General features: G+C 46.3%; 1 long non-coding RNA gene and 1 other non-coding gene across 2 annotated transcripts; one reads left to right on the forward strand and one right to left on the reverse strand.

The window, feature by feature from the left end:
* Positions 1 to 17,663: 17,663 nt before the first annotated feature.
* LOC116983603 lies at positions 17,664 to 17,849 on the forward strand. The gene has a single exon (XR_004414758.1). It is a non-coding gene; the product is annotated as a U2 spliceosomal RNA (small nuclear RNA).
* A 275-nt stretch (positions 17,850 to 18,124) lies between these two features.
* LOC116983552 lies at positions 18,125 to 26,258 on the reverse strand. The gene is made up of 3 exons (XR_004414740.1): positions 26,245 to 26,258; positions 23,862 to 23,864; positions 18,125 to 18,250 (listed from the first exon to the last, which is right to left on the reverse strand). It is a non-coding gene; the product is annotated as an uncharacterized LOC116983552 (long non-coding RNA).
* Positions 26,259 to 27,494: the final 1,236 nt, after the last annotated feature.

Here is a 27,494-nt window from a genome sequence, read left to right on the forward strand (position 1 = left end):
CATCTCCCTTATGTTTCTTGATCTCACCATCTCCATCACAGGAGACAAACTATCAACTGACATCTATTATAAAGCCACTGACTCCCACAGCTATCTAGACTACATCCCACCATACTATCTGTAAAGACTCTATCCCCTGCTCCCAATTCTTCCATCTGCTCCGCATCGGCACTCAAGATGAAGTGTTCCATACCAGGACATCGGAGATGTCGTCATTCTTTAGGGAACTGGGCTTCCCCTCGTCCATCATAGATGAGACCCTCACTAAGGTCTCCTCGATATCCCGCAGCTCCGCTCTTACACCTCTCCCCCCAGTCGTAATAGGGACAGAGTCCCCCCTACTCCTCACCTTCCAACCCCTCAGCCGTCGCATACAGCACATAATCCTCTGACACTTTCACCATCTCCAACGGGATCCCACCAGCAGCCATATCTTCTCATCTCCTCCCCTTTCCACTTTCCACAGAGACCGTTCCTTCCGCAACTCCCTGGTCAACTTGTCCCTTCCCACCCGAACCACCCCCTCCCCAGGTACTTTCCCCTGCAACTGCAGGTGATGCAACACCTGTCCCTATACCTCTCCCGTTGTCTCCGTCCAAGGACTCCGATAGTCTTTTTAGGTGAGGCAGAGGTTCACTTCCACCTCCTCCAACCTCATCTACTGTATCTGCTGTTCCAGGTGTGGACTCCTATATATCGGCGAGACCAAGAGCAGGCTCGGCGATCGTTTCGTAGAACAACTCCGCTCGGTTTCCCTTAAACCTACCTGATCTCCTGTTTGCTGAACACATTAATTCCCCCTCCCATTCCCACTGACATTTCTGTCACAGACCTCCTGCATTGTTAGAGTGAGGCCCAGCGCAAATTGGAGGAACAGCACCTCATATTTCACTTGGGCAGCTTACACCCCAGAGGTATGAATATTAACTTCTCCATCTTCTGGTAACCCTGACTTTCTCTCTATCTCCATCTCTCCCCCTTCCCAGTTCTCCGACCAGTCTTACTGTCTCCGACTACATATTATCTCTGTTTGCTTTGTTGTTACCTTCTCCCAACTACCAATGTCTATTCTATGCCTTCCTTGATCTCCATTCTCTTTGGCCTGTTTACACAACTTACATGTCCTTATCTATACACTCCCTTTTCTATGTACCTTCCTCTCCCCTGACATCTGTCTGAAGAAGGGTCTCGATCCGAAACGTCACCCATTCGTTCTCTCCAGAGATGCTGCCTGACCCGCTAAGTTACTCCAGCATTTTGTGTCTACCTTCGGTTTAAACCAACATCTGCAGTTCCTTCCTACATAAATTGTCTCCAGTGTGTGTGGGATAGTGTTAATGTGCGGTGGTCACTGGTCGATGCAGATTCCATGGGCTGAAGGGCCTTTTTCCACGCTGTATCTCTAAACTTAACTAAAACTAAAATGGTGGGTGGTTCAACTTGCAGCTAGATTTTGCCATGTTCGTCTTAACTGGAACATTGTGCTCCAAAGTGGTAGAACTGGTGTCAAATCAGCATTGCTTGGTGATTGAAAAGTTAAGTTAATTTCTATTTTGACTATAAGTGTACAATTAGTGAAATCACTCCAGGGAAATAATAACACTGGTTAAAATATAAGGACACTTTCTAAATAACCTCTCTACTTAATAACATGCCGATAATGTTTGTTTGCTGAGCATTGGTTACGATAGTTTTCCATTGTAGAAATGTTGTAAGCTGTCTGGATGACCATTGATTTGCCAAGTGAGTAATAGCTTCCAAACATCAGCTACAGACGTTTAGACTCGGGGAATGGTCCTTATCCGTTTCTTCTCCCTCTTACAGTGTTTGATTAGGTTTCCATTTACTGCTTTGATAACCGGTTTCAGTATCATTGTGCATTTTAGACTTTTCAATTAAATCTCCATTTCCCTGTCAATTTATGACGTGGATTTGCTCATTTCTTTGGCAGCCATTATGTTTTTTCATGAACACGGCAAGGCTAAACCTGCATGTCAAATTGGTTGATTTGAAATGTATTTGCGGATTATAAACAAAAAGAGTATAACATTTGCATCATGGGGAGCAAGGAGATGTTATTCAGTTTACAGCTTGGGGATAGGAGGCAGGAAGAGAGCACACATTGTCAAATGAGGGCCTTATGCCCCTGTCCCACTTAGGATACCTGAACGGAAACCTCTAGAGACTTTGCGCTCCACCCAAGGTTTCCGTGCAGTTCTGGAGGTTCCCAGAGGTTTTTGTCAGTCTCCCTACCTGCTTCCACTACCTGCAACCTCCGGCAACCACCTGCAACCTCCAGGAACCGCACGGAAACCTTGGGTGGGGCGCAAAGTCTCCAGAGGTTTCCGTTCAGGTTTCCTAAGTGGGACAGGGGCATTACATGATCCAAATCTATTTGGTTAGATCGTGAGTAGTAAGTTTGCTGGTTCGTTGAAAGGAGCCCGGGGCACGAGTGATGTACAAATTATATCATAATGAATGGGAAAGCCATCTGAGTGTTGGGGCCTTGTATGTAGTGGTAGCGTTCAGAAAAGAAAAAAAATTCCCTCCCCTTACAAATCTTTGAAAACCTTAATTGTTCGGTGCTGAGCAGGCTGATCAACACCTTATACCAATTTTCATGTTTCATGTATATTGTGTTTTTATGACTGTTGGTAGATCAATTTCCCTCCTGGGATAAATAAAGTTCGTATCGTAATTAGCATTCCTAAATGGTATAGCAATCTTTAGTTCTTTTCAAGCCCCCTTTAGTATATCAGCATGGACTATTGTTTGAAACAATCTAATCACCTGATGAAAAGGCCTGAGTAACCATGACAGAGGCTATACTGAGAATAAGTTTGGGACAGTATAAAGCCCCTGTCCCACTTAGGAGACCTAAACAGCAACCTCTGGTGACCTTGCCCGCCACCCAAGGTTTCCGGAGGTCACCGGAGGTTTTGGTCACTCTCCCTAACGGTCGAAAGTGGTTTTCGCGTGGTTGAGGCTTCATCTAGGTTGCTGCTATTTTTTCATCATGATTAAAACCGGCCTCAACTAAAAATAGGTTGCCGTTTTAAAAATCGATAATTTTTTAGTCGCACGTCTAGTCGAAGCCGGTTTTCTTCATAGTCGAGGAAGGTTTTCAACATATGCGTGGGAGGTGGTAGGAGGTTGCAGGTCACCTCGATCTTGATTTTTTTTTGGGTGGCGGGCAAGGTCACCAGAGGTTGCTGTTTAGGTCTCCTAAGTGGGACAGGGGCTTAAGTGGTAAAATGGTACTTTTGACATTCTGCGCCATATTCCTGCAGGAGAGGCAGTGATAAAATTCTTGGCTGAGCAGAATGGTTGTAGCTTGAGTTTTGTAAAACAATAGACCCTGCCTGTTAAAGCCTTGGATTCACCTGGAATACCCATGTATCTAGCAAATGCCCTCCAATAGAGAATATAAACATTGGCTTCGGCAACCCTATCATCACAAACTTATTCCCACAGATTGGAGAGGACCTTTTGATTGCAGCACATGACATATACATTGAATCTCCTCTCATCCAGGCTTATTAAGTACAATTACGACAGAAATATAATTGCAGAGGGCTTACAGGAGAGAAAGTGAGTGGGGTTAGTGAAGGCCAGAGCTGTGGGGATGAAGTTGCTGATTGAGTATGGGTGGTTAGATGTTGGTGGATGGGAGGGTTTTGGTCTGTGAGTCAATTGTAGGGAAAGGCATCGGGTCAGTTAGTCCAGGGGATGGTTGATGGTTGTAATTGGCATCAGGTTTGTTGGGTGGGGTGGGTTAAGTGAAGGTTGTGAGACAGTTAATGACATGAGGAAAGGCATTGAAAATGGGCTGGAGAGTTGGGAAAATTCCTGAAAGTGATTCCCTTTTTTAATTTTTACAAAAGAGTATCTACCAGCATTCGTCTCTGGAGCAATGCCAGGCACTTGTCTAGGAATGTCTCCTATAAATCAAGAAGGAACAAAGTGTTATAGCTCAACTGTACAAATTATATATGCAAAGGTCGAATTTCCACAATGGGGCAATGTGACCTACAAATGTATTTGATTTTTGTATGCATACCTCTGAAAAGGCAGCACACTGCATCTAAATTTCTGAATATTGTCATGAGGTTAACTACCGGAATCACAACCTTTTAGTAGCAAAACCGCACATTGTTCCACCGGGTGACACTTCGATGGCAGCCTGTCTGTCCTTTCAGCTTATTGTTATTTTTAGTGAGTTTAAAAAGTATGTGTTAATGTCCTCTGGTTTGTTTTATGTGGGGGGTGGGCGGGGGGGTCGGGGGAAACCTTTTTCCAGAGATTACCTTGCCAGAGATGTGATTGATTTTCGGATCGTATCTCCGTTCGCTCTGCGGCCTAACATCGTGGAGCTAGTGGCCTTGCCCGGGACTGACTTTGAACCCCACCGTGGGGACCTAGACTTACCATCGGAGCCAATTCTTTGTGTGGGATCGACACTCCAACCGCAGCCTGCGGACTTTGACATCGAGGAGCTCGCAGTTTCGGGTTCAGACCGACGTCGGGAAGCTCCAAAAGCCACACGACGTTTGACTAGCCCCGACCCGGGGTAGATCGCCCAGAGTAGGGGAGCTGATATTCGCCCCCAATGCAGGAGCTTGATCACCCCAATGAGGAGGCCCGCCGTCGGCTACGGGATTAAGATCGTCCCGTCAACGGAAGGTTAGAGGCCTCCGACCGCTGTACGACAAAGAAGGCAGAGATTGAACTTTTTTTCACCTTCCATCACAGTGAGGAATGTGGAGGAGTCACTGTGGTGGATGTTTATGTTAAAATGTATTTTGTGTGTTCTTTAGCTTTTTATTGGTATGACTGTATGACAAATCCAATTCCTCATATGTTGCAAAACATATTTGGTTAATAAAGTATGATTATGATTATGATCTAAGTGGAGACACAAGGAATTGCAGATGCGGGCTCCCAAGAAATGACACAAATTACTGGAGTAACTCAAGGAGCATCTCTGGAGAACATGGAAAATGACTTTTCAGGCCAGGATCCTTCTTATGCATCTTAACTGGGAAGATTCCCAGTACATTTTTTGTACTCTTCATAAATGGCCAAGCAGCATGAATAAATCAGGCGCTCAATGCTTTTATCTCGTGTTAAATGTAGCAGCCTCAATGGAAACTGTACCTGGCTTTACATAAGCTGCCAAAGCAAAGAGTATTTGCTCAATGTCCCCATCTTTGAATGGAAGCTGTGTAACTGACAAATATGTGCTGGTTAGATGGCACAGCAGTTAGTGCTGTTGCTTCACAGCCCCAGGGAGTTAAGTTTGATCATGACTGTGCGGTATTTCTACATTTTTTTCAGTGGTTGTGTAGGTTGTGCCCCACTTCCTAAATATATGTTGGTTAGATTAATTGTTTACTTTCAATTAGCTTATTGGGGTAAGTTATGGGCCTGTTTGTGACTGCCATAGTCGTAGCAGGTCGCCGAAAAACCAGCGACTGGACCCCTCTACGACAATGTCCACGACAGTGTCTACAACAACCTACCGCCTAGGCGACGTCAAGCTACGGCAAACTACCGACAACCGGCGAACCATTAGGACGTCAATCTACGACCACACCTACGATAAACTACGTCCGCCCGCCACAAGCCACGACAAGGTACGACCCTGTCGGCGACAACGGAAGACAATTCAGTCGCCGGTACCTGTCGCTGGTTGACGTAGGTAGTCGCCAATGGAATTCACCGAAGTCAGTACCAGCGACAACTTAGGTTATCCTGGCAACAACCTTCGACAGCACCTACGTCAGGAGAAGTCAAGCTACGCTCATTGGCGTCAAACCAACTGTCGCCGAAAGGTTTTGAACATTTCAAAATCCAGCAGCGACCAGAAAAACGTTACGATTCTCTGGCCGATTGAGGAGACAACTCACGACCATACAGGCTACACCCCGGCAACCATGTGGCGACAGCCTAGTTGCCTAAAGAATTGCCTAAGTGGGACGGGGCATTAATGGCAAAGAAGAATCTCGTGCGAGAGAATAACATGCAGGAGTATAAGCAGCAGGAGAGGGGGACAAATGGGGTTGTTCTCATTGGAACTGCCATAGACATGAAGGCAGAATGACTCCGAAAGTACCATAGAGGACCCTTCTTCAGATCTCGCTACGTCCAGGTTCCTTCCTACTCAGAGGACCTCTATAACGTGCTGTGTTAGAGAGTTTAAAACATCATCTTTTTTCTTGCACCATTCTGGTAATACTCTCTCCCCCATGATATCAGAAATCATTTCTACTCTGAACATTTGTCAAGCTACGTTTAGCGCAATAGGTGGCAGTATGGTTCAGTGGAATGGAGTTCAAGAATGAAGGTCTGAAATAACTTGTTAAATTTTGCTCTCGTTTCCATCAAACTTGCCCTTCTATCACTTGATGGCTACACCAATGCACTCTAGACCTGATTTCCATTTCCTGTTTATAACAAAATTCATCTTACATTCTAGTGTCTATATGTTAACTGACACCAAGTCTTGCTCACACATCACCCACTCACTCTCACTCCACACATCTACCAAATGAACAACATATTGATTTGAAAATTCTCATTGTTGTTTACAAATTCTTTAAAAGCCTCACTTCTCCATATGGACGTAATATGCATCAGCTCCAGAGACATCTACATATCTCCATCCCCAACTTTAGTTGCTTCATCTTTGGCAGTTAAGTCTTCAGGTACCAAAGCCTTTAGCTGTGGGAATTGCTTCCTAAAGCTCTCTGCTTTTCACTGTTTAAAACTAGTCATTTTGCACAAGATATCCTGCACAAGAATTATGAGGATGGTGCCAGGACTAGAGGGTGTGAGCTGTAGGGAGAGGTTGAGTAGGCTGGGTCTCCATTCATTGTAGTGCAGGAGGATGAGGGGTGATCCTATAGCAGTGTATAAGATTATGAGAGGAATAAATCGGGTAGATGCACGGAATCTCTTGCCCAGGGTAGGGGAAAAAAGGCCCAGAGGACATAGGTTCAAGGTGAAGATGAAAGATTTAATAGGAATCTGAGGGGTAGCTGTTTCACACAAAGGGTGTTGGGTGTATGGAACAAAATGCCAGAGGAGGTAGTTGAGGCTGGTACTATCTCAACGTTTAAGAAACAGTTAGACAGGTACACGGATATGGACCAAATGTGAGCAGGTGGGACTAGTGTAGCTGGGTCATGTTGGCCGGTGTGGGCTTGTTCTGCCGAAGGCCCTGTTTCCACACTGTATCACTCTATGACTCTATGATTTAATTTATCTTAATTTTCCACATATCAAATCGTGTTTGAAGTTTTAATACTTTATATATTCTCATTAAATTAGTTATTGTTGTATATCCATAATGTTTTAATATATTTTCAATACATAACTAGAAAATGTCCACTATAAACATAAATACTGGGTTCTATATAAAATTGCATATTAACAAATATACATTTTTTAAGTTGAAATAATATCACTTTTGTTACAATCATCTGCTTGTCTGTCTGTCTCTGCCTGTCTGTCTGTCTGCCTGCCTGCCTGTCTGTCTGTCTGTCTGTCTGTCTGTCTGTCTGTCTGTCTGTCTGTCTGTCTGTCTGTCTTCGCAAAAACACTACGCGGTAACGATAACATTGTTACATATTCCAATTGACATTTTTCCTGTCGAGGCCGGGATCACCTTATCTGAACATTTTATGCTTTATTTCTCAACTTATTTTTGACTCATTACTGATTAACAGTCTAAAAAAGTCAAAAGACTGAAAGTAAAACCATCAGCTTCAACTGGTGATGGCACGTCTCAGCTAGCTGAGATCAGCCTCAATGAAGATTTCATCCTATATTTGACACGTTATTTGTGATCATAGCTTTAAAAATGCCAACCTTCACAAAATTTATACATATTCTGATTCACATTTCCCCCCTCTAGGCAGAGATCACTTTCACTGAACATTTTATGCTTTATTTCTTGACTTATTACTGATTAAAGTTCTAAAAATCAAAATACCTTGAATTTAAAACCGACCAGCTTCAACTGATGACGTCACAATGGCAGCTTCAACTGATGACGTCACAATGGATAGACTAGCAGGGAGAGGACAAATTGCTATTGCAACACGCAGGGCAAGCGCAATTGGAATTTGTTTTAAATATCAATGCTGAGGGAGGCAAGGTGAGTGCTGAAATTTTGCGTTCGGGAACGGCTTGAGTTGGAGGACCATGCCTCCCGTGGGGGCTATGGGTAGGGAACTGGTGCATTGGGGGAGCAAACCGAACTTGCACTTGGTCTTGTACATAACTAAAACTCTGATCTTGTGCTCTTCCGGTTTGTGGGGTTTTTCCATTTGTGCAAAAAACAGTACCTAATAGCGCTACGATTTTTCGCCAGCTAACTCATGTGCTGCGAGTGCAATAAGTTTCGTTCCGATTGATGGTATATTATAAAAGTTATTAAGGTTTAAAAATCATAAAAACTGCTCACACGCAGATTGCTGTCAGTCGCTGCCATGCAGATTGGTCGGCTCTCCTGTCAATCAAGAAGGGCGTCGCCGGGACAGCGGACGCAGCTGCACTGATTGGCTGCATCTGCTGTCCTTCACCGGCGGTACCCGCCTCGTCCGGCGTTGCCAGGCGTTGCTCGGCCACAGTCAGTTGGCCGGAGGGGATGGCCACAGCTGCGGCGGCCCGGCTTCCCTGCGGCCTGCGGCCCACGGCCCCGCAGCCGCTGATTCGGCACGCAAGGAGGGAAAGGAGAAGCAACCTAGAGATCCTGGGGAGGTGAGGAGGGAGAGTGGGGGTGGTTGAGGGAGTGGAGGGAGTAGGGACGGAAAGGGGGGAGGTGAGGAGGGAGAGTGAGGGAGAAGAGGGAATAGAGGGAGAGGGGGGGGGAGGTATGGTGTTGGGAATACCTAGAGAGGTGAGGAGAGAGAGTGGGGGGGGGATAGAGGGGTAGGAGGGGGTAGGGAGGGGAGAGGAGTTGTGGATGGAGAGAGGGAGTGACTGAGGGTAGGGGAAAGGCAGGAGGGAGAGGTGAGGGAGGGATTGGGGGAGGGGAGGAGTAGAGGGGAAAGAAGAGGGAGGATGAAGAGGAGTGGGAGGGAGTGCTGGGGGATGAGGGGAAATGAGCTGCGCCTGCGCAGTTGGGGGCTATGGGTGAGTGGTGGAATATTGCGTTGGGGGAACGGTTGTGTTGGGGGACCAGGCCTCCCGTGTGACGGGTCCCACTTAGTCTAGTCATTAATAAATTCTAAACACAGTTGCAATTTTCTACTTAACACCACAGAAGACATCTTACAAATCTCAAATAATCATTCCTTTTCAAATGGTAAATTGTATGACATTAATTCCTTGTCCTATAGAACATGGATACGGGTTTGAATAGAGAAAAAGATGGAAGATGTTTATAGCATTCCAAGTATTCAATGGGAATAAATAAAAACTCATCAATGTAGGAGAAACAATCTGATATCATGTCAGCAATAGGATAGTGAGGATGGTGAACTGGAGCCATGTGAAAATTGATCTTTGTTTATAGATGATATTCCAAAAGATTATTATACACTAATAGAGCAATTTGGCATAGCAGAAACCCTTTCAGCCTAATGGATGTGTACCAGCTCTTCGAAAGAGCTATCCAATTTGATCCATTCCAATTTGCTTTTGTAAGTAAGTATTGATCATCCTTTCAGGCGATGTATCTCAGATTATTACAACACACTGCATCAAAAGCAATTTGCATCCTTATTTTCTTCTTCAATTATCTTAACCTTGTCATTTTGTGATCTGTTTTCTTTCACTTTCCCTTTAACATATTCCATATTTGTCTGTCCTCTTCCTTGACTTCCATATCTAAACTCAGGAGATGAGGTGAGTAGCAAATATCAATTACAAGCCCACTGATTCAGACAATTTGACCACTTCTCCTTCCACCCTATGTGCTTTGCTGACTTCATTCAATCTCCGTTTCTTCATTTCTGATGTAAGTCAAGACCTTTCACGCCAGTGCCTTTGAGATGTCTTCCCTTTACCTTAAGTACTACTTTCCCTCCTAACAAAAATTTCAACTGCGTCTCTTCAATTTACCGCACCACTGCCCTCACTAATTCTCCTCCTAGCCAGATCAGTGAGATGGTTCCCCTTGCCCTCGCTCTCCACCTCATCAGCGTCCGCATTTAACAGATCCATAATTCCACTTATAATCACCACAACGCCTCACTACACTCATCATTCGTTTCCCTTCCACGCCAACATTCCAAAGGGACCATTCTCCTGATGACCTCCTGGTTCGAAAAGCAGAGCTGCAGGAGGAACTCAGCAGGCCGAACAGCATCAGTGGAGGAAAATGCGCAGCTAATGTTTCGGGTTGAGACCCTTCAACTGGACCGAATGGGGAAGTAGCCATAGATAAGGAGGTGAGGGAGAGTGGTGGGACATGAGCTAGCAACGAGGGGGTTGATTAGTAGATAACAGTCAGATGGGAGAAGTAAGGGGGGAGATAGTTACAGAGGCGGTATACAGGTGATAGGTGATGAACGAAAGGCTGCAGATTCTGGAATCTGAAAATAAATATAGGTGTCGAGTGGAACCAAATATGGAGGGGTGGTGGTAGTGGGTAAAAAACTACAGATAGCCTGCACTAATCTTCTTCCTCCTTTCTACCCTCATCCTCCCAACCCCCCTACTTCCCACAATACACCCCCCGGCCACAATCAACCAGTTTCTGTCCTCTCCCACGTGTACCCGAACGGCAACACATTCCTCCCACTGCTCACCCTTCTCCCTCTGGTGATCCCTTTTTAGTGAAATAGGCTGTAGATTTGTGAGGTGTTGTCAGAGTAAGGTGGGTAATTAGTACATGTTGGGTACATTCACGATTCTATTTAATTGTCGCATGTGCAAATTAAAGTACAGTGAAATTTGAGTTACCATACAGCCATACTAAGTGAAAAAGGCAACGATACACGCAGCCACATAAAATAAAGTTGAACATAAACATCCACCACAATGGAATCCACATTCCTCTCTGTGATGGAAAGTAATAAAGTTCAGCCATCTTCCTCCTTGTTCACCCGTGGTCGGGGCCTTGAACCCTCCGCAGTTCGCCAGCTGCCGACGGTCCGATGTCCAAGCCCTCGCGCCGGGATGATGGAAACTCCAGCGTCGGGACGAATTGGAACACTCCGCAGCATGGAGCTCCCGAGTTGGCCTCTTCTTACCGGTGACCGCGGCTTCACGGTGTTAAAATCCACAGGCCCCGCGGTCGGAGCACTCCACAATCCTCGGCAAAGGATCGCAGCTCCCGATGTTAAAGTCCACGCCGCTCCCGAATCTTGGAGCTCCTGGCCGGTCTCCAGGAAAGGCCACACCATGCCATTGTTAGGCCGCAGGGGGGGGGACGGAGATGCGACATGGAGAAAAATCGCATCTCCGTCGAGGTAAGTGACTGGAAATGTTTCCCCCGATACCCAACCCCCCCACCCCCCCACATAAGACATACCAAGAGAAATTAAAACAAACATTCAAGACATACTTAAAATAATAAAAAGAGAGATGGAACAAGAGAGCGAGGTGGCCATTACGGACGCCACCTGGTGGTCACACATTGCAGCCATTGTGTGCCGGTGGTGGAAGACTAATGTTTAAGGTGGTTGTTGGGGTGCCAGTGCTTTATGCTGGATAGTCGAAAGCTTCCTGAGGGTTGTTGACATTGTGTCTCTTTAGGCGTGTTGAGAATTCTCCATCACATTCTGTCTGGTGAATGATAGATGGTGAAGCAGTGAATGACTCAACATGGAATACCCTGCCTTATACCTGCCGTTATCGGCATTGCATTTACAGAGCCGGTCCAGTGAAGTTTCTGGTCAGCGGTGACTCCAGGATATTTATGGTGGTGTCAGGGGGAATCATTAGACTATGGCTTGCTGGATCGTTGTTGCATACTTCCTTTTGTCGCTTATTAGATGATTTATTTTATTACTTTATTATTATCACGTGTACTGATGTCCAGTGAAAGGTTTTTGTTTGCGTGCTATCCAGTCAAAGAAAATATGAATGCAATCAAGCTGTCCGCAGTGCACAGAAAAAGTATTGAGGGTACAACATTTAGTGCAAGACTGGACTAAGTGGGACCCGTTGGATCCCAGCTTCATGCTGGAGGGCTGATCCCCCAATGCAATACTCCACCTCTCCACCAATTCCAATATTGCTGGCTAGTGGGAGGGGGGCTTTCTGGAGCGCTAGCATGGGTGTTGTGGGCCGAAGGGACTGGTTTCCAGAGGGCTAGTATGGACATTGTGGGCACGCATACACACATACACATACACACACACACACACACACTCACGCACGCACGCTCACTCACTCACACACACGCATACACTCACAACCAGACACTCACACACTCAAACACACACTCACATACACTCACACACACACACACACACACGCATACACTCACACACACTCACACACACATACACTCACACACAGACAAACACACACACACAGACAAACACACACACACAGACACACACACACGCACGCACACACACTCACTCACACACACTCACACACACATACACATACACTCACAACCAGACACTCACACACTCAAACACACACTCACACACTCAAACACACACTCACATACACTCACACACACTCACAAACACACACACACATACACTCACACACACACACACACACACACACACACTCACACACAGGCAAACACACACACACACAGACAAAAACACACACACAGACAAACACACACACACAGACACACACACACACACACACACACAGACACACAATCACAGACATACACACACTCACATACATTCACAAATACACACACACTCACTGACACACATATACACATACTCACAAACACACACACACACATACTCAAACACACACACACACTCAAACTCACACTCACACACACATATACACACACACATGCACACACACAGACACTTACACACACACACTAACATACATTCACAAACACATACACCACACTCACTGACTCTCTCGTCATTATTCGATACCCGGGCCACCACGGCAAATTTGTAGATTGAGTTGGATTGGTATTTGGTTGCACAGTGGTGAGTGTATAAGGAGTGTAGTAGGAGGCTGAGAATGTACCCTTATGGGGCAAGAGTGTTGAGATTTTGTCACGGAATACCCAGCCTCATATCTGCCGTTGTTGTCAATGCATTTACAAGAATATTACAACATAGTGTAGCGGATAATTTGGCCACTCGTCCTCACTGATTGTGGCATGATGGTCAGGGAGTAAAGCATCCAGTTGCAGGGGGAGGTGCTGATTCCAAGTTCCACGAGTGTGGAGATGAGCTTGGTTGGGATAATGATAATGAAAGCAGATCTATCTGTAGCCGGTGAATCGGAGCCGGACATAGGTGTTGCTTCTTGTCAGTCCGTGGTTGAATATTCTCCAGGTCTTGCTGCAGGAAGGTATGGACTGCTTCATTTGCAAAGCAGTTGTTAATGGAATTGAACATTAAATAATATCAGCTACAATAACATCCCCACTTATTGACCTTAGTGATGAAGCTTCTGTAGATAGTTGGATCCAGGGCACCCCTGCTGCAGTCCTGGAATGGTTGATTCTCTGACAACCTCAACAATCCTCTGTGTAAGGAATGACTCCAGCCACGGGATAGTTTTCCCTTTGATTGCCAAAGATTTCAATTTTACTAGGGAACCTTGATGGCATACTTGGTTCAATTCAGTTTAGTTTATTGTCACGTGTACCGAGGTACAGTGAAAAGCTTTTTGTTGCGTGTTAACCAGTCAGCAGAAAGACAATACATGATTACAATCAATCCATTTACAGTGTATAGATACATGATAAGGGAATAACGTTTAGTGCAAGGTCAAACCAGCAAAATCCAATTAAGGATAGTCCAAGGGTCACCAAAGAGGTACACGTCAAAGCAAAATTGGCAAAGTCTATAGCAATATTGGGAAAATCAAGATACATTCTGGACCACAAATCATTACATACTCTGTATAATACACTCATATTGCCATATCTGAGTTACTGTGTAGAGATATGGGGTAACGCCTACAAAACCAACCTACAGCCGTTATGCACATTACAAAAAAGAGCAATAAGAATCATCAATAACGTTGGATATCTTAAACATACCAATTTATTATTCTTAAAGTCACATGCACTGAAGTTCACCAATCTGGTTAAATTTAAGACTGCACAAATCATGTACAAAGCAAGAAATAATTTACTTCCGGGAAACATACAAAAACTGTTTATGGAAAGACAGGGCAGGATATAATTTGAGATGGGAACTTAATTTAAAAAAAAAACAATGTCAGAACAACTCAAGTATGTGCATAGCAATCTGTGGGGTGAATTTGTGGAATGGTTTGGAACAGGAGACAAAACGAGATGTGGAATATTTCTATGTAACAAATAAATGAACCACATGCAAGCTTTGTAATGACAACAACATGCATGTGATATATGCACATGTGTTGCTATTAGTCTATAACATTAATACATCCATTTCTGAAGCTTTAGGTAACAACAGGAGATCATCATAGATTCTAGCACAGACACAAAATGCAGGAGTAACTCAGCAGGACGTTTCAGGACGAGACCCTTCAGACAGTCTGAAGAAGGGTCTCAATCCCGAAACATCATCCATTCCTTCTATCCAGAGACGGTGCCTGTCCCGCTGAGTTACTCCAGCATTTTGTGCCTATCTTCGGTGTAAATCAGCATTGCAGTTCCTTCCTACACGTAGATTCTAGCATGTACAGTCTGGTTTACAGAACACCTCCAGAAACTGCAATTCTAAAATAAATATTATAATCAATGCAACTCATAATCCATCCCTGATTTCCATTTTTGATTGCATTGTTATTGGAATTGGAAAAAAAAGATTGGTTATTGGCAGGAAACGAAGAACAAATTGATTATTTTCATGTTGTCTCTCTGTTATAGCAGGATGTCACTGAATCAATTCTAGGTCATCGGCTGTTCATGATCTATGAAATGACGTAAATGAAAGGGCATAGTATAATATTTCTGTTTGCTGATGATACAAAGCTAAGTGGGAATGCAAACTAGGAGAAAGGCTCCGAGTCTGCAAATAAAATAGACTGGTTAATGTAATGGTGAGGAAGATGACAGGTGAAATGTAATGTGGAAAAATCAAAATATAATGTGGAAAAAATTAATAGAAAAATTAGAAGCTTTTTATAAGTGACGGAAATTCAGGAATACCGAAGGGCCTTGGAATACAGGTACATATAAAACAATAATGTGTAGGTACTGCAGTGAGATAAGGCAACAAATCTTCATTGTGTATTTATTATAAGATGTTTATAATACAAGGACTGGAAAGTCATGCTGCAAGTGTCAAGGGTTTTCATAAATGCTTCCCATGTGTTGCTTTAATCTGCTTCAAGGAAAGAGCGTTCATGTCGCGGCCCTGTTTCCACCAATCTTTCCACCACCACGCACAAGAAGCGACAAGACAGACACCATTAGAATTAGAATTAGATTCCTTTATTGTCTTTCAGACCTTTCGGTCTGAACGAAATTATGTTGCCTGCAGTCATACACAGAACCAATAAAAACAAAGCATACAATAAACACAAATTAAACATCCACCACAGTGAGTTCACCAAGCACATCCTCACTGTGATGGAGGCAAAGTCTTTGTCTCCGTCTCTTCCCTCCTTGTTCTCCCTCTGCGCTGAGGCGATGGATCCAGGCCGGAGATGCCGCCCTCCAGTCCAGCGGACCTCCGTGGTGATGTCGCCGCCGCCGAAATCCGGAACGCCGTCTCCGCTCTGAGACGGCCCGCCACAGCATCAGCTCTGGGCCGCCGTCCCAGCTCCAGGCCGCCGCCCCAGCTCCGGGTCCCGCAGTCTCCGCTCCAGGCCGCTGCCCCAGCTCCGGGTCCCGCAGTACCATTGTATGCAGATGCCGAGAAGTGTGCTCAGCTCTGGCTGAATAACTTCTAATCTTGTGTGTGGACTCGATAAGTAAGTAAGTATCTTCATATCAAAGGAAAAAAATACTTTCATTGGAAACAGTATGGATTTGAATATTTCCTGGAATGCGATGTTGTTTAATGAAAGACTGAGAAGATTGTCCTGTAAACGTGAGAGATAAAGTACTGTATAAGATATTGAGAAGATTTGACAAGATAGGTATCATCAAGCTATTTCCCCTGGCAGGGAATTTTAGAAGCGGGGACCCATGGTATCAGAATAAGGGTGAGATTATTTATAGTTTGTATGCGAAATACATGAATCTTTGAATTTTTTTATCCTGAAGGCTGTACATATTCTTTGCCCTGGAATGTGGAGTATATTTAGATATGAGATTGTTTTATGTTTGGACACTGAAGGAGTCAGGGAATTTGAAGATTCGGAAGGAATTTGAACTGGAGGCTAATGCTCATCCGTGATCTAATTGAATGAGAGAGGGACAGACAATTAGCTCCTGTATTCATGTTCGTGTGCTTATGTTCTTCTTATTAACGTTGCAGACCAAGTTGGTTACCAAGCTCTCAGATCTGGGTCTCTGCGCATCCCTCTGCAATTGGATCCTCGACTTCCTCATTCGCAGACCACAGTCTGTCCGTATTGGTGGAAATGTGTCAGCCTCGATAACAATCAGCACGGGAGCACCTCAAGGCTGCGTGCTCAGCCCCCTGCTGTACTCACTCCATACTCATGACTGCGTAGCTGGACATAATGCGAACTCCATCATCAAGTTCGCCAACTATATCACTGTTGTGGGATGTATCACTGATGGGGACGAGTCGGAGTATAGAAGTGGGATCGACTGATTGATTAAATGGTGCCAGCACAATAACCTGGCCCTCAACACCAACAAAACCAAGGAACTGGTCCCAGAACACTGATGCAATTATAAAGAAAGCACATCAGCGCCTCTACTTCCTGAGAAGATTACGGAGAATTGGTATGTCAAGGGGGACTCTCTCGAACTTCTACAGGTGCAGAGTAGAGAGCATGCTGACCGGTTGCATCGTGGCGTGGTTCGGCAACTTGAGTGTCCAGGAGCAGATAAGCCTGCAAAAAGTTGTAAACACTGCCCAGTCCATCATCGGCTCTGATTTCCCCACCATCGAGGGGATCTATCGCAGTCGCTGCCTTAAAAAGGCTGCCAGCATAATCAAAGACCCACACCATCCTGGCCACACACTCATCTCTCCGCTGCCATCAGATAGAAGGTACAGGAGCCTGAAATCTGCAACATCCAGGTTCAGGAACAGCTTCTTCGCCACAGCCATCAGACTATTAAACACAACCACAAAAGAAACTCTGAACTATAACAGCCTATTGATATCTGTTTATTTTATGTGTATATATATATATTCTATGGTATATGGACACACTGATCTGTTCTGTATTTATGCCTTCAATATTCTGTTATGCTGCAGCAAGTAAGAATTTCATTGTCCTATCTGGGACACATGACAATAAACTCTCTTGACTTGAGACCGATCGGAGCACATGCAACCCAACGATCTCATACCTGACAAGTTGATGTTTATAAATGTTGTGTTTATGGTTGTTATAAATTACTCTGCTGTTGATCATCACCAACTGTTGTGTGTGAAGTTCCATCAATTAGAAGACCATCTATTGCTTCTTGGCCTATTGTCCCAGATCAAGTGTAGCTTCTGTTCTTATCAGTTTAATATTTGGTATGTCGTTAATATAGGGACCATGTATTGATTTTTGGAACAGAGAGCTGGAACAAGGGCTTGCCCTACCCACTCCAGTGTGTGAGCAAGTTGGGCTGAAGGGCCTGTTTCACACTGTACCACTCCATGACTCTTTGACCTCCAAGTAACTGTGGAGAGGAAATCAAAAGCAAGAGAGAGGGGTATTACTAGAAGACCAGAGATGTGGGACTTCCATTCCAGCAGTAATTACAAAATATGTTGCAATGACACCACAAAAAGTAAAATGTGTAAAGGGCCTGTCCCACTTTCACGACCTAATTCACGACCTCTGCCGAGTTTGCCCTTGACTCATACTCGCAGCATGGTCGTCACGAGGTCATAGGAGGTCGTAGGTAGATCGTAGGTAGGTCGTAGGTAGGTTGTGATGCTAGTCGTAGGTTCTCGTGCATCAAGTAGGTCTGGGTGTTTTTCTAGCCTGATGAAAAATGTCCGCGAGTAAAAAAGGTTGTGAATTAGGACCTGAAAGTGGGACAGGCCCTTAACTCTTCTTCTCACAGCCACAGTTACAAAATTATCCATCCTGCAGTAGTGGAATACACTATCAGGGGTGGTGGTGGAGGCAGATATGATAATGGCATTTAAGAGGCTTTTCATTGGCGCATGGAAATGCAGGGAATAGAGGGCTGTGGATTATGTGCAGACAGAGGAGATTCATTTGGCAGCATAACAGCAGTGCATCATGCAGGGAGATTGTTTTAAATGTAGAGGATAAATCACGCAAGTCCAGTCAGCAGAGCAGGCAGGCAGATTGGAGAGCAGGGGAGGGCTGGCAGGCTCAACTGTGTTTATTTGGAGTAATGATTTGATTACAATCACAGCAATGTAGCTGAAAGAGGGGCAGGACTGGAGTGTAGAGGGTGAGTATGTGACAAAGGGGACTGCGAAAGAAAAGGTGTGAGTTGCACAACTGATTGTGATGTACTCAGACTGGATATTCTGCAGGTGTCGTCCAACCAGGCTATTGGCAAATAAGAGAGTGGCAATCACTTCGCTGGGGTCGTGCAGTAGGGTCTCCCAATTGTCAGTGGGAATTTGAGGAACAGGTTTATTGGCTAATCGCATAAAGGTGTAAGTGCAATGTGTAGGAAGGAATGCAGATGCTGGTTTAAACCGAAGATAGACACAAAAAAGCGAAGTAACTCAGCGGGTTAGACAGCATCTCTGGAGAAAAGGAATAGGTGACGTTTTGGGTCGAGACCCACCAGGCAATGGGGTTGTAGTAGTTAGGGTTGTTAACTTTCCCAATATTGACCTGGATTGCTTTGGCACACAGCTTAGATGGGGTTGAATTTGGTAAATTAATTCAAGAGAGTTTTGAGGCAATATATGGTCGTTCCTCATTAGCAGACCACAATCCGTATGAATTGTCAATAACACCATGGCCGTCCGAAGGGGGGGGGGGGGGGGGGGTGCTTTGGGACCGAACCCCCCTTTTTCCCCCCAGAATAAGAAAAAAAAAATCGTGAAAAAAAAGTCGAGATAAAAACTGGCCCGTGGGATAAGGGAGTGCCCATTTCTCCGGGCCTGGTGGGGGTGGGGGGGGGGTGGGGGGGTGCGGTGTCTGCCCGCCCGGTCCAGCGTCTCCATCCGCGGCGTCGGAGCCTCACCAACGGCTTGCCTGGCGTCGAGGACAGGAGTGGCTGAATCTGAACCCAGCGGCTGTAACCCAAACACCAGACACCGCTGCGGCGGGGCCCACTCCCCTCGCCTCCCCCCACCGGGGCCAAAGCCATCTTCCCCCCACGCCACCCCCGCTGGGCCCACGCTACCCCTGCTGGCCTACGCCAACCCCGCCGGGCCCACACCACCCCTGCTGACCCCCACTGGGCCCACGCCACCCCCGCTGACCTCCGCTGGGACCCGCCACCCCCGCTGGGCTTACCCCACCCCCGCTGGGCCCAAGCCACCCCGCTGGACCCACACCACCCCCGCTGGGCCCCCACCACCCTCGCTGACCCCCGCTGGGCCCACGCCACCCCCGCTGGGCCCCCAACACCCCCGCTGACCTCCGCTGGGCCCCGCCACCCCCGCTGGGCCCACGCCACTCCCGCTGGTCCTAAGCCACCCCCACTGGGCCCAAGCCACCCCCGCTGGGCCCACGCCACCCCCGCTGACCCCCACTGGGCCCACGCCACCCCCGCTGACCTCCGCTGGGCCCCGCCACCCCCGCTGGGCTCACCCCACCCCCAGTGGGCCCACGCAACCCCCGCTGGGCCCACACCTCCCCCCCGGGGCCCACGCCACCACCGCTGGGCCTAAGCCACCCCCACTGGGCCCAAGCCACCCCCGCTGGGCCCAAGCCACCCCCACTGGGCCCACGCAACCCCCGCTGGGCCCACACCTCCCCCGCTGGGCCCACGCCACCACCGCTGGGCCCAAGCCACCCCCACTGGGCCGAGGCCAACCCCCGCTGGGCCCACGTCACCCCTGTTGGGCCCACGCCACCCCCGCTGGGCCCAAGCCACCCCCGCTGGGCCCAAGCCATCCCCGCTGGGCCCACACCACCCCCGCTGACCCCCACTGGGCCCACGCAAACCCTGCTGACCCCCACTGGGCCTACGCAAACCCCGCTGGACCCACGCCACCTTCATCTTCGTCCCCCCCCCCCCGCCAGAAAGAGGCATCAAGCCGATAGCCTAGTCGTTAAAGAGTTAAAAGATAGCCTAATCGCTAAAGAGCTGAGAAGAGGAATTGGAGCTGCCAAGGAAAGGTACTCTGAGAAGTTGAGGAGCAAGTTCTCAGCTAGTGACTCTTCTTCAGTTTGGAAGGGCATGCAAGAAATCACCAGCTTTGGACAATCGTCAGCTGATGAACTACCTGAATGAGTTTTACTGCAGGTTTGAAAATCAGAAACGTAACCCTGGTACCCCCTCCCCAACAAACACAGCCATAACCCAGTCTGCAAAGAATGGACCCTGCATCCTCTCCTTCCCATTCACCACCTCACGCCTACTTAAGGCAAGACTCCAGTAATGAAAAGAGTGGACCCTTTCCCATCCCCACCAACACTTCACACCCAATTAATCATTTTTAACCAGTACCTGCAAAGATGCACTGTCCCTGGCTGCTTCAAAGTCTCCACTATTGTCCCTGTACCCAAAAAGGTAAGGATTACTGGTCTTAATGACTATAGGCTTGTCGCACTGACCTCTGTAGTCATGGAGACAGTTGAAAGGATTGTGCTGGCCAAGCTGAAAGATATCACAATCCCTCTGCTGGACCCTCTGCATTTTGCATATTGCGCCAATAGATCTGTGGATGATGCAGTCAATCTGGACCTACACTTCATCCTCCAGCACCTAGACCGCCAGGGGACCTATGCGAGAATTTTGTTTGTTGATTATAGCTCTGCATTCAACACCATTGTGCCAGAGCTACTACGCTCCAAACTTTCTGAGTTGACTGTGCCTGAACCCCTCTGTTGATGGATCACCAGTTTTCTGACTGACAGGAAGCAGCATGTAAGACGGGAAAGCATATCCAGGTTGGGGACTGGACATTGTGCCTTCCCTCATAATGGGAACCATTGTGGGGGGATGATCTTTATGTTTAAATCTCTTATTAATGTTATGTCTGTATTCTTTCTTTATGTGCTGCACTGGCAAGAAGCATTTCACTACACCTAGGTGTATGTGACCATTAAATAACCTTTGAACCTTTGAACCATATCTCGGACCCGCAAACGCTCAGCATAGGAGCACCGCAAGATGCGTACACTCCCCTCTCCTCTACTCTCGCCACACCAATGACTGCACCTCCACAGACACCTCTGTCAAGCTTCTCAAGTTTGCGGACGACACAACCCTGATTGGACTGATCCAGGATGGGGATCTCTGTACTCTTTTCAATTTGACATCTTTCCTATAACACGGTGCCCAGAGCTGAACACAATATTCTAAATGCGGTCTCACCAACGTCGTATACAGCTGCAACATGACCTCCCAACTTCTATACTCAATACTCTGACTGATGAAGGCCAAAGTGCCAAAATACGTTTTGACCACCTGATATACCTGCAACACGACCTTCAAGGAACCATGCAACCATCACTCTGCCCACCTGGCTAATTGATCCAGATCCTGCTGCAATCTTTCACAACCATCTTCACTATATGCAAAACCACTCACTTCTGTATCATCAGCAAACTTGCTAATCTTGCCCTGTTCTGTGACGTTACACAGAGTGCTGGCGTAACTCAGCGGGTCAGGGTGATTATGGAGGTTGGGAGGTCATGTTGCAGTTGCATAAGAAGGTGGTGAGGCCGCATTCAGAGTATTGTATTCAGTTCTGGGCACCATGTTATAGGAAAGATGTCATCAAACTGGAAAGGGTACAGTGAAGATTTATGAGGATGTTGCCAGCACTGTAGGGCTAGAGCTATAGGGAGAGGTTGAGTAGGCTGGGACTCTATTTCATGGAGCACAGGAGGATGAGGGATGATCTAATAGAGGTGTATAAAATCGTGATTTGAATAGATATGGTTGAGTCTTTTGCCCAGAGTAGGTGAATCGAGGAGCAGAGGACATACGTTTAAGGTGAACGGCAAAAGATTTAATAGGAATCTGTGGGGTATGTTTTTCACACAAAGGGTGGTAGGTGTATGGAACAAGCTGCCAGAGGAGGTAGTTGAGGCGGGGACTATCGCAACATTTAAGAAACAGTTAGACAGGTACATGGATAGGACAGGTTCGGAGGCATATGGATCAAACGTGGGCAGGTGGGACTAGTGCAGATGGGACATGCTGGGCCGAAGGGCCTGTTTCCACACTGTATCACTCTATGACTATCTTTCCCTCTCAAACCAATTCTCCTGCCTTCTCCCCATTACCTCTGACACCCGTATCAATCAAGAATCTATCAATCTCCTCCTGAAAAATGTCCATTGACGACCTCCACATCTGTCTGTGGCAATGAATTCCACAGTTCACCACCCTCTGACTTAAGAAATTCCTGCTCATCTCCTTCCTAAAGGAATGTCTTTTAATTCCGAGGCTGTGGCCACTGGTCCTAGACTCTCCCACTAGTGGAAACATCCTCTCCACATCCACTCCATCCAGGTTTTTACCAGGCTGGGACAGACTGCAACAGCTTCACACCATGTCCCAAAGCTTGTGTCCTGTTCTGCATCACCCAAGGCAGCAGAGACATTATAAGAGAGGGCAAGCACCGTAACAAAGTAGCTCACGATGGTTTGGGTAACATTCAGGAATGTCTATGCATGTCACATCATGAATATTACTGAAGAACGGTCTTGACCCGAAATATAATCTCCAGAGATGCTGCCTGACTCACTGAGTTACTCCAGCACTCTGTGAAACGACGCCTATTCATATTCTCCGCAGATGCTGCCTGACCCATTGAGTTACTCCATCACTTTGTGTCTATTTTCCCTTCACCCATCTGCCCAAGCCCATTCTCCCCCTTCCTTTCCTATGTTCCTTTCCACCCATAGACCTCTCTCTGCCTTTACATTTCACTCCTCTTTCAAATCTGCTCTACTTATCTACATTCATTTTTCTTCTTAACTTTTAGTCATAGAATGATGCAGTGTGGAAACAGGCCCTTCAGCCCAACTTACCCACACCGACCAAAATGTCCCATCTAAACTATTCCCACTCACACGCGTTTGACCCATATATGCATCTAAATCTGTCCTATCCATGTACGTGTCCAAATGTCTCTTAAACATTTGGATAGTCGCAGCCTTAACTACCTCCTCTGGCAGCTCGTTCCATACACCCAGCAACCTTTGTGTGAAAAAGCTACCTCTCAGATTCCTGTTTATTTCTGAAATATTGGTCATAAATTTGGTGCAAAAATGCTCCAAAATAAGGCTCAGACTGCATCAGAGAGCATCTGAAACCCCAGAGCTTCCAGGGCCCGTAAGCAGGCCCTGGACCCTGGCATCGAGCCCCCCTTTTTGGAAAGCTTCGTACGGGCATGAACACATCCTCCTCAATAACCATTAACACCTCAAGGCTGTCAGCTCAGTTCCCTGCTCTACTCTGTGACTGTGCAGCTAAATACAGCTCCATTGCCAACCTTACATTCACTGTTGTCGGAGACCGGTTAAAGCCCCTGTCCCATTTTCACGACCTAATTGGTGACCTCTGCCGAGTTTGCCCTTGACTCATACTCGCAGCATGGTTGCCACGAGGTCGTAGGAGGTCTTCGTAACTCTTCCTCATGCTCGTGAGTGGTCTCCGCGTACTCGTGGCCTCAAGTAGGTCGCGGCGTTTTTTCCAGCCTGATAAAAAATGTCCACGAGTAAAAAAAAGGTTGGCATGGAAAACATCGATACTTTTTACGTGTAGGTAGTCGTAGGTCAGTAACTGTCCCGAGGAAAAAAATGCAAACATTACATCATTTTATCATGGGATAATTTTCCACTCGTAGCTAGTCGTAGTTTGTCTTAGGTGTGGAAGACTGAGGTCGAGGGGGGTTGTAGGAGGTCTTTTACTTTGGCGAGTCAACACGACCATGATATTTTTTTCAACTCATCTAGGGTCTTCTAAACTCGTGGATGAGGTTGTCCAAGTGGGACAGGCCCTTAACAATGAGTCTGAGAACAGGAGGGAGATTGATATTCCAATTAAATGGTGCCGGAAAACATTCATGCTCTCCATGTTAGCAAGACCAAGGAGCTGATTGCTGATTTCAGGGGAGAGCTGGGATCCATGAACTCGTCTTTATCGACAGGACAGTGGAGGGGAAAATCAACAGCCTCAAACTCCTGAGCGTGTAATACTCTGGGCCCAGCAGATTAATGCAATCATAATGAAATCTCATTAGAGCCTCTAGTTCTTTGGAAGATTGCGGTGATGTGGTACATCACTATATACTCTACATACTCTATATACATCTACAGGTGGACGTACTGATTGGTTGCATTTCGGCCTGGTTCAGTAACTCAAACGCCCAGGAATGAAGATGGCTGCAAAAAGTGTAGACATTGACCTTCCCACCATCAAAGGACTCCACAGCGGGTGCTGCCTCAAAGCAGAAGCTAATATGATTAAAGACTTGCACGGCCTTAGCCATGCTTTCATCTCACTACTACCATTGGGAAGAAGGTACAGGAAAACCGTCACCTCCAGGTTCAAGAACAGCTTCTTCTTTGCAACCATTAGACTCTTGAACGCTGCACAACACTAACCACAACTCTACTTCAACAATTATGATCTTCTATGGACTTTGTTATGGTTGCAGTACTGACTTTGGTTTTGCGCTATTTTGATCTGCTTTCCTTGGAATTACTGATTAGTTAATGCACTATTGATTATTATATATTTATTTGTGGGTTATTGCGTTCTCGGCTGGTACAGCTGCAGCAAGTAAAAATTTCATGGTTCCATTGTCACTCTTGATGCTTGCCTTAGAGACTGAGCAATACTCAACCTTAACTTTGGAATTCCCTGCCACAGAGGGCAGTGGAGGCCAAATCACTGGATGGATTTAAGAGCGAGTTAGATAGAGCTCTAGGGGCTAGTGGAGTCAAGGGATATGGGGAGAGGGCAGGCACAGGTTATTGATTGGGGACGATCAGCCATGATCACAATGAATGGCGGTGCTGGCTCGAAGGGCCGAATGGCCTCCTCCTGCACCTATTTTCTATGTTTCTATGTTTCTATGAAATTAAACAGGGCGAGGTGGAAACTGGGCATGTGGTGGAAGTTCTGGTGGGGAATACTTTCGAAACGGTGACCATAATTCTGAACATTTCAAGGAATTTATGGAAGGTTGGTCCTCCAAGTAAGACCCTACGCTGGGGGAAGGTTGGTCTTCACAGTGCAGGGGAGCAGATGCTTGCAGGTAAAACGAAGTCTGAAAAGTGGGAGTGTTTTAAAAGAGAGTTCAGGGCCAGCATGCTCCAGGAAGGGTGAAAAGCAAAGATGGCAAAATTAAGGAACCATGCATGACAAAGGGTATTTAATACAGGAGGAACTACAATGACTGAATCTGGAGCAAAAAATAAACTGCTGGAAGAACTCAGTGGGTGAAACATCGTCTATTTTAGTCACAGGAGTCTGGAGGATAACTCATGTTGTTCCTTTCTTTGGAAGGACTTGGATGAGAATGTGAATGGGTTGATTAGTAAGTTTGCACGAAATAGTGGTGGAGTTCCAGATAGTGAAGAAGGTTGTCAAAGTATACATTGGGCTACAAAATCAATTTATCCATAGGACTAGATCCTGGGACATCTCCAGCAAAAGGACTGCAGCTATTCAGGAAGGAGGCTCAAAAGTAGCTGCATATATTATTTGTAAATGCTAATTCTGCCCATGACACCTGCAATTTGAAAAAGAATACTTTATTTTTGATTGATTCATATACCATTTGATGTCTCGTTTTCCACCTTACCCTTCCATGTCTCTGTGTAATCCCTCTCCCCTGACTTTCCGTCTGAAGAAGGGTGTCGACCCGAAAGGTCACCCATTCCTTCTCTCCAGAGACGCTGCCTGTCCCACTGGGTCACTCCAGCATTTTGTGTCTACCATTTGACTGTGAGCTCATGATTCTGTGAGCTTCCACAACCCATTTCTCAGTTTCGTTCCCAACACCACCACCAAACCACTCAGTTGACCCTTCTCTATCCCCCGTTTTTCCTTCCAATATTTAATATGTAAAATAATATGTCTGTGTTTATGATTGTGTTTATAGTTTGTTTGGTTGTTTGTTTGTTTGTCTTTTTGCACAAAGTCCGCGAGCATTGCCACTTTCATTTCACTGCACATCTCGTATGTGTATGTGACGAATAAACTTGACTTGACTTGACTTGACTTCTCTTATGCTAACATCAACAAAAAATAAACGGGAAGCTGATGGGGATATGAGAGGATTCGTATTCAGAGCTACTGGGCAATATGAAAAGGAGGAAGAGATTTGATTGGAGACACAAAATGCTGGAGTAACTCAGTGGGTCATGCAGCATCTCTGGAGAGAAGGAATGGGTGACGGTTCGGGTCGAGACCTTTCTTCAGACTGATCAAGAGAGACAGCGTCATTTTGCGTCGCTATAGCGTCACCGGCTTCCCCCAACTGCGCAGGTGCGGATGGTCACAATTTTTTCCCCCAAAACTTCTAGCGGGCCGGAAAAAGAATTTCGGGTAATTTCCGTCAAAGTGGAAACGCTGATAGTGCTCCTAATTTTTTTTTCTCTGGATTTTTTTTCCTCTGGGAAAAAAAACACCTGGGCCGGAGGCCCCCTAGATTTTGTGGCCCCAGGCTTCAACCTATGAAGCCTATAGGTAAATCCGGCCCTGCCGAGGCCCCCCTAGATCTCAAGGCCATAGGCTTAAGCCTATGAAGCCTATATGTAAATCCGGCCCTGGCCTCACTCTGACAATGGAGGAGGCCCAGGACAAAAAGGTCAGATTCGGAATGGAAGGGGGAGTTGAAGTGTTGAGCTCAGGTAAGTTAAGACGGACTGAGTGGAGGTGTTGAGCGAAACGATTGCCGAGCCTGCGCTTCGTCTCGCCGATGTTGAGAAATTGTATTGTATTGTATTGTATTCAAATTTATTGTCATTGTCTCAGTTAGAGACAACAAAATGAATTTCCATTGACAAATAAAACAGTGGATACAGTAGATGAGGTTGGAGGAGGTGCACGTGAACCTCTGACTCACCTGGAAAGACTGTTTGGGTCTTTGGATGGAGTCGAGGGGGGAGGTAAAGGGACAGGTGTTGCATCTCCTGCGTTTGGAGGGAAAAATACCTGGGGAGGA

This window comes from Amblyraja radiata, chromosome 18, assembly GCF_010909765.2.
Source record: "Amblyraja radiata isolate CabotCenter1 chromosome 18, sAmbRad1.1.pri, whole genome shotgun sequence".
NCBI classification, from domain to species: Eukaryota; Metazoa; Chordata; class Chondrichthyes; order Rajiformes; family Rajidae; genus Amblyraja; species Amblyraja radiata.